Raw genomic sequence first — 9,423 nt, 5'->3', positions numbered from 1 at the left:
TGTTCACAGGTAAGAGGATACTTGCAACTTGCATGTTTTTGCCTCTTTTTGGCCTACTTTATCCAAATTGACAAATCCAAACTTGGTTACTATGAGCCGACCAATTGATCAACACATTTCATTCGATGATGGAGGGCAAAATGGGAAATAACCCCGTTAAAAGGGTGATTTTGACATACCCCTTCACATTTTGGTGAATATTTAAGATACCCCTATGTTTTCAAATTGAAAACATGCCCCCTTGACCATGGTCTTTCCTAGTAGGTTAAAGAAAAATGATCTTAATGCCCTCATCTTCATCATTTAGTAAAGAAATGTAATAATATGACGCTCCCCTCTGACAAATGCCTCCTTACGCCCCCATCACATAACTTGGATCATTTGCCTTGGGATACGCAAGAAAAAGATTTATCGCTCTGCGTATCCTGATACAAATGATCTACAGACTACGGTTCTATGATGGGGGCATTTGTCAGAAGGGGGCATTTTAGTAAAAGTTGGTGTGGCAATAGCAACTCTCTAAAAAGGTCAAGGAAGAGACAAGAGTCTAATTGTTTTATAAGTTCTCAATTTTAATGTAGGCTGTAAGATATCCTTTTGGATGAACAATCTAAAATAATCCCTAACAAATTAATTTATATTTATTTATTTTATAAGGGTTCAGTTCTCAGTTTGGCTCGATTCTATAGAAGCTTTGAAATGAGAACCGAACTGAATTGATCAGTTCTACATTTTCTCAATCCAGAACCGAACCGAGCCGCAACTTGATCCAATCCAAATTGAACCAGACCAAGTTACACCCCTACTATCCTAACCATTAATGGGTTGGACATTTTTTTTAATCCCAACAATACCTTTGTGACCTCAAGATCAAGGCCTCGATCCTTGATTGAGTTGGACCACAACAGCGTGGAGAGTTCAGAATCGGCAAAATCTGTAGATGGGGGAGAGGAAAATCGATTAATAGGGCTTCTGCATTGAAACAAAAGTGGCGAGACGAACATGTTTGAAGGAAAATTGATTAATAGGGCAAAGATTACTTCATTATTAAAGGAGTTTGTAACATAACTTACTTCCTTGTAACTATATTATATAGCATACAGAATGGTTGAGCTAAATAATGAGAATGGAGTTTGCAAAATTCCTATGGAGGAGGAGATTTATGCAACATTGAAGCCACTGCAAGCAGGGCTGTATATGGGCCGGGTTTCAAAATCCTAACCTAAACCCAGCCCGTCCACTGATTGGATCAAATAACATTATGTCTAGGTCGAAGCCTGACCTGGTCATTCCTATGGGTGTCAATTGAGCCAGTCAGCCCACTAGCCCGACCCGGCCGACGACAAAATAAGGGCTAGGGCTTTCATATTGAGCCTGCAAAGGTAGGGTCAGACTTACTTATTTTCAGCCTGTTAAATCTGGGTTGGGCTAGGTACTTACAATGCCCAACCCGTTACTTAATCTTATAAAAATATTTATGATACATTTAATTAGAATAATAAACTTTAAAGATGGGACAGTCTTAACTCGTAATTATGCACACACAAAAATTATTTAAAAAATACAATTTTTTTTATATTAAAAACATTGAATTTTAATCATTTTATTTGGCATGAACCTGGCCCGAGTCAAGCCCGAGCCTGTTAGATCTGGGCTAGGGCTTAGTTAACTTAGGCCCAATACTAATTCTCGGTAGAACCTCTTTAGGGCCGGGTAAGGGCTCATTGACACCCCTAATCCTTCCAACATTTATTCAGACCTATTTCCAGGCCGGGCTTGAAGTCTGACCCCAATGGCAACCCGAACTGCTTGGATCAAAGTGAGATCTTCTACAAGTTGCTGATGTTCAATTTGTGTCCTGTAGATGGTTGAAAACTCATTTTGACATCTCATCTCGGACGAGTTTTCCAATATGTTTGAGTCATCTTGTTCAACAATGAGAAAAATGAACCACGGTTTTAAATCTTGTCCGATACATTTGACTTGTCTATCCGTCTCGTTGGTGGACGATAGTGAGAAGTATCAGATGAGTTATCTCGGTCTCGGACGAGATTTTAAACCATGGTTCTATCGGGCTTCATTAATTGAGACGAACATTTTGAAAATAATTCAAAGTTTCATGTGGTTATGGAATACCTTAGTAGAATATTTCCATTCGGGTTGACATTGAGTGTTTTAGATGGTCATAGCTAGAATGGTTCAAAATGTCTTAAGTCAAGACTCAAGACCATTTTGTTTTTTTTTTTCTTGTCCGAAAAGTTGACTTTTAAACCTTGATTTTGGGCAAGATCTTGACTTTGTAACGCAAAGGTCTGGTCGAAAGGTAATTTTTACTAAGAGTAATGATTTTCTGACTCCCCCCACATGGCATTACTCAAAATACTATCCCGATGTGGCATGTGCTAGAACCATAGATTTAATGCCTTAGGATACACATCTGCAAATCCCCATAGATTTTATGTAGATGTGTATCCCAAGAGAATTATTGGAGTTGGAATTCTGCTTAAAAAAAAAATTGATAAATATCTTGGGGCTAATACAATATTGTAGAAAGGTATTTAATGTTTTATTTATTTATTTATTTAATAAGGTGTTTCTTCTACCAAAACACTCTTAGATTCTTGGAATCTATCCCTTTACGATGATGATAATAAGATTATCAATACCAATGGATATTAGAGCACAATTTTTAATACCCTAAATATCTAAACCTACCAAGTCAAAGGGTGGCCAAAGAAACACTTGGTTAAATATTGATTTCTACCCAAGGTCCTTGAAGCTTCTTAGTAACTGGGATAAGGTAAAGTCTTCAATTATTACTAATCCCAATATATATGGATAAGCTTCTCCCACGTGCCCCCCCTTACATTCCCCAAAAAACCTATGTTAGTTTTGAAGTTCAACAACTTCAAACTTTTTAGTTCTCTTTTGATTTGGTTGTTCATTTCTCAATATTTTCCAAGCCTATCTTTTAAAGGGTTTTTTTTTTTTTTTTTTTTTAATTTAAAAAAAAAAAAAAAAAATTTCTAAAACCAATTCTCTCCAAATTTAAAAGATTGGGTCCAGATTGGATTAGGGTCAATCTGATAAGGATTGGATCCAGAACTGAGTCTACGGGAATCACATCGGATTTTTGTCGGATCTAGATTTTTATTGAATCTCAATATTGGGATCCAAATCTTATCAAGAACAATCGGATCGGGTCTTGTCGGATCATAATCAATTTGATATAATACACTTCATGTATTTAATAAATAAATAAATGAACTATTATTTCAAAAAGTTCTCACATTTTATGGGAATAGGACCTTATTAGGGTTCTCCCAATGGGAAGATGTTGCTATAGTATCCTTCTCGACATTTTCCACTAGCAAGAGAGCAGTAGATGAAGACACGTGGGTAGGAGACTCAATAATTCTTATGTATGGGATAACAAACTTTATACCTTTTGGGGAAAAATTTAAATAATTGACACAAAGTGCTTCCACTTACTCTTTAAGCAACAATGGAAAATAATAATAATAATAATAATAAGAAATGAATGAGTTTAAGCTATTTGATTTACTTAAAAATATAACAAAACATACTTAAATAAGTAATTGTACTTTCTTCTCAATCCATTAATCGTGATTGATAGATTATTTAATATAGAGTGCATTGTAATAAAATGAATATTGATTTACCATATCACGATCTTAAGAAGATTAAGATTATCTTTGTAAAGATTGGGTCATAAGGTTTAAAATTCAATTATTGTTAGTTAACATTTATACAAAATATATAATATCATGTCATATCTCTAATATTCTATTATATCAATCGAGTTGTGTCCAAGCCCTAACAATCATTGTTGCAAAACATCAATCCATTCTAACATTACTAATTATATAAAATGGTGAACTAAAATAATTATTTAAATGATTCATTTAGTTAGATTTCATAATTATAAGAATGCCAAATTGAAATTTTATATAACCAATAAGTTCGTGATGGATTAGTGTGCTTCCCCTATGTCTTAAGACACTAAATTATCGAATCATAAAGATAAAAACATATTGGTTAGTGATTATGAGACCCCAATTCTTTAATGGTGGGATACTAAACCAAGGACCTCTGCCCTTCTATCTGTCTCATGTGATAATCATGCGGATCTCACAAGTGGGAGCAAGAAGAATAAGAGAATATATAGACTAACTCAAAAGTCTAATACCGACATTTCTCACCAAACCTCATTCTTTTCTTCTTTGTTTGACTTGAAATATTCTACCTTCGGTGGGTTGGTGAGAATGAGATGATGACAAATACATTTGACCTTAAAACTGGGATCCCTTACAATCCCACCACTTAGATATTTGGTTTGAAAACAGTATATTTTAATCAAATATTAAAATTCCAAATCATTCCATTAAGGTATTTTATTTCATGTTGATATAAAGCAATCTTGTTGTGTTTGAATTTATTCAACTAAATCTTTATTCTTTAAGCCCATAAGATATACTTGTCATGCTATGCATATATAGACAAATGTACCCAAAGAACAATGATTTTATATGAAAGACACTAACTCTTTTATGGGTATTTTTGAAACACCCCCCTTTGAAATTGGTGATATTAGGTTTACCCTCTTGCAAAAGGAAAGATTAGGCTTGGCCCCCTATCATAAGTCAACGTTGTACTTTCTTGATGATTTAAGGGTGATTTTTTTTTTCAAATCGGAGGGAGGTGAGGGGTATGGGGGCAAATGGGGAGGATGGTGAGAGAGTGGGGGCAAATAAGACATGTAATTAGTTGAATATAAGGAGGATCTCAAGGTTCTATGGGGGCAAGTGCCCCCACTGCCACCTTACTAGCTCACCCCTAGATTAGGGTGGCTATTGTTTATCGAAAAAGTAATATTAAATAATTTTATAACATTACAAAAGTGTACTTTCATCTTATCTTGATATATTATAGACTAATTAAACCCATGGTTTAAAATATTGGAATCTATAGGTCGATATGTATCAGTTTCGGCCAATACTGATTTCAAACATTGACCCCAAAACATTGATTGTTTCGAGAATGTATTGGTTGATACTGTATCAATTTTTTCATTAACCAAAATATTCAATCAATACGATATTTTTAACCTTGATTACACCTATTTAATTAAAATACCTTTACATGTAACATATTTTAAAAGGGCTCCTTTTTTCCCTCCCTTTCTTGCATATGCACTTCCTTGTATCAAGGATTTTTTTGAACAAACTCTTTGGGGAAAAAACTAGTTATTGGGGTTGGTTTGTTATCCACCAAAATCTTAATTAATCAAAAGAACTATATCTATAAATCAAGGTTTTTCTCTCTTAATCCCCACATCTAAGTTTGCATTCTTAAAAAGATTAGGTATGTCTTACATCTTTTTCTATCTTTGATTTCTTTAAGTTCTCTAAAATCATTATTTAAGTTTTTTTCCACCTATTTTGATCTCTATTTTAAGGTTTTGTTTCCCTCATAGATCATGATTTCTCTTTCTCGATCATCGTACTTGAGTTTGCAGTCTTCAAAATGTAAGATATATCATTGATTTTTCTTTAGCATGTGATTCACATTTTCATTCACACGCTTCTTAAGTTTAAATATAAAAAACACAAGAAAAAAGAAAGAAAGAACAAAGAATAATAATGCAATACATTCGAGTGTTGAGTTTAGTCCCACATCCGACACTTATTGCCTTGTCTCTCTCTCTTTACAATCTCTTGGGCCTCTCCACTCATTGTCAATTGATTTTGAATTGGACCCCTAAACTCATCATGATATCAGAGCGGCCATTTCTTTCCTCCACGTCATCTAGTTCATATCTTCACATGTGTGCTTTGGCCCAGTCCAGCCCACACGTGCAAGTGTGGGAGTGTGTTGAGTTTAGTCTCACATTGAATACTTATTGCCTTGTTTCTCTTCTTATAAGCTCTTGGGCCTCTCCACTTATTGTCAATTGGTTTCAAGTCCATCGTACTCAATCACAAAAGGTTAAAATAAAAAATAAAAAATAAAAAAAAACATTGGAGAGCATTTGATTTAGATTACATCCATTGAGACATCATTGATCATGAAATGGGGTATGTGTTGAGTGGCTACTATTAGATCAATTTTGAATCCACTTAATTGGATTTGATTTGAACCGAATCCAAAACCTAGTCGCTTAAGGGTAATCATAAAAGATAGACCTTTGATTAGGGGACAATGAGTAAATTGATTTGCTAAAAGATTTCCATCCCCTTCCTCCCACCTTTGTTTTGTTCAGGTACGTTTTTTTTGTATTTTACATCATATTTGGATTGAGAGAAATGAAAAGAAAAGAAAAGAAAAATTATGCGTTTCTCTTGTTTAAATTGTTAAGTGAGGAGAGAAAAGGAAAGAAAAAATGGAGAGAAATGGAAAGAAAAATGGGTTAGTTTTTCTCTTTTTCTTTTCTCTCCAAATTGGTGAGAAAAAAAAAATGCTCATGATTAAAAAGAGCACTAAAAGTTACAACTCTAACATCTTTTCATTCCAAACTTAAAATTTTTTATTATTAACCCAAATAAGGTGGAAGAAACCAAAGTTCTTCTCTCTTTAATTTTTTTTTCATTTAATGAGTTTTTTTTTTCTCTTCATCTACTGTTTAATGTCATAGTCACCATTAAATGCTGATCCACCACTCCATCACCATTTAAGGGTGCGTTTAAGTTGAAAAGCAAAACTCGGTCTCTTCGGGCCCACCACCTTATGAGTAATCCACGACCGTACAAACTTAATATCCTCTCTCTGTAGTCCATGGATAGAACTAGTTATCAGTTATCAGGGTCACAATCATGATCCGCCACTCTATGATGAGGTGTCAATCGGTTGGTTTGGGTCCAACATCAATATACCCAAAAGTGAATACAACAGTTTTGAAGTTTGGATGATATGAATACCCCTTTCAGGTTCAAATCCTTGTGACTCGAGAAAAAAAATCTATGATTATTTGTGCACCATCACGTCAACATAGTGTCGAACACAATGTCCAATAAAGCCAGTGTAGAGAGTTGTTAACACGTCATTTAAAAAAATATGCTTTCATAATATATTTAGGGGGGCGTTCAATGGCCAACTTTTTAGCAAACTTTTTGGCAAAACATTTTTCAAAACATGAGTTAGAGGTTTTGGAATGGGCTGATTTTTGGTGAGGATGATCTCTATGGTGAGGAGATCATCATCACCAAAAATCAGCCCATTCCAAAACTTCTAACCCCATCAAAAACAGTTTACAAAAAAGGACGATCCACGATTTTTCAACTGGTAAACATGGGTTAGAAGTTTTGGAATGAGCTGATTTTTGGTGAGGATGATCTACTCATCGTAGAGATCATCCTCACCAAAAATCAGCCCATTCCAAACCTCTAACCCATGTTTTGAAAAATGTTTTGCAAAAAGTTTGTTAAAAAGTTTGCCCTTGAACGCTACCCATATATTTATGTACGACCATGTTAGTTATAGAAATAGAATGAGTATACCTGGGATAGTTTTCTGAATGGGATTATCTTATTATTATGCATCTAGATGCGTTGGATACAATCTAAACACTTGGATAGTTGTGTTGGTTCAAAACAGTTATGATGGTTTCAGAAGAAACATTGTGATCAAAACGTTAAAGTCCACTGCCCAAATGATAGAGTCTCTTCTCCCTTGTATATGCTAGGAATTATGTCAAAGTTAAATTATTTATTATTTTTTAAAAAGATTTCAGATCTTTCTTTGTGTTCATTGATAGTGTGATTTGTAGCACTCAACTGTCGTAATCCCGCTATTTTCATATGATCCATTAATTTAAACTTATTAATTATTAGGATCCATTTGATCTAAATGAATAAAATTGCACCTCCACAACTCAATAATTACGATAATTATATTATTTAGAGAGGATGGAATTGGGGGTTGTTGACACCAATTTTTTTAATTTATAAATGCCCCTATAATATAAATAGACTTACTTTCATATTGATCAAAATAAATAAAAATACATTACTTGCTTAATTTTTTAAAAAATAATAATTAAAAAAATTCTCATACAAATATAATTTGGTCTTTGCACCCCCTAAGTAAAATTTATGCTCACTACTTGACCAACCATCATCATCATCATTATCACCAACTTTTTATCTCAAAGATTTGGTGTTAGTTGAACGAATGATATACCTCCATTCAATTATCTAGAGTAGTATTTTTTATTAATATAAATATGTTTTTATCTACTTTTATCAATTCAATCCACATTTTTAGAATTCTCTTTCGTAGTTTTAGAATCTTTAACTTGTATTCTTTTAGAATCTTCAACTTGTATACTCTTTCAAAGAAAAATCATAATGTATATTTTTGTTGAATCCGATTAGTTATTGGGTCAAACTCAGACTAATCGAATCCTGAAATAAAAGTTATAGCCATAGGGGTGAATTTACAGTGGGGGCAATTGCCCCCACAAGAATTTTCAAAGTCTAAAGGGTTACGAGCTATTGCAATAAATAATAACGATGAATAAAAAAATCTCCATAAATAAAAATTGTACTCTTATTTAACCCTATTCAATTTTTTCCACTCTTAGGTTGCCCCCAGGTAGGAAAAATCCTGGCTCCTCCCCTGTGTAGCCATTTGGGTGGAAAGCTCTATTTTTTCAAAAAGAAATAAGTTTTGTTTTATTCACTCGTGCGTTGCTTTGGTGGCGTACATATAGCGGACAAAGGAACATAGAAAAGGACCATGGCTCTATCTACAACTGCTGCACTGCATCAGGACACAAGACCAAGGTGTGGTTAAGGACATACGGTGGAGAAACAAAAGTGGGTCTACTACCCCCATAAGTAACCCCTGATGGTACATAATTCATATCTCCTGTGTGTGTCTCTCTCTGTGGTCCTTGGATACAACTAGTTCACATGTCACAATCATGATCTGCCACACATCATGAGGATACATGGGTGGGTGGCATACTTTTTGGATTCTCTCCAATCTTCCAAAACATGTAAACATGATAGTCAAAGATTGGGTAATTTTTATCTCTTTAAATTGTAATGAAATTGAATTTAAATATGGATTAGTGGAATGAAATACGGTTTATAAATATTTATTTTTTGTATTTTAATCAAAAGAATGATTACCGATATGAATATAATTATTGGGTATTATTAATGTGTTCCTTTCGGCACACGATAAAGTGCAATAAATACATTTTGGAATTTGGAGTCTGAGGGTATTTTGGTAAAAAAAATAATTTTTAAGATCGTTTTCGATATAAAATCCAATTTCCAAAGTGTATTTATTGCACACGCTAACTCAAGAATCCTACCAACACGTGTCCCTCATCTCTTTTCACATTAAAGACAAGCATCTCAAATTTTTGTAAATGTTTGAAGATCTTTTGTCTTG

This window comes from Akebia trifoliata, chromosome 7 (genome assembly GCF_017979445.1).
Source record: "Akebia trifoliata isolate Shusen 1 chromosome 7, ASM1797944v1, whole genome shotgun sequence".
Lineage (NCBI taxonomy): Eukaryota > Viridiplantae > Streptophyta > Magnoliopsida > Ranunculales > Lardizabalaceae > Akebia > Akebia trifoliata.
The sequence above is the reverse complement of the archived record's forward strand: the minus strand, read 5'-3'. Positions refer to the sequence as shown.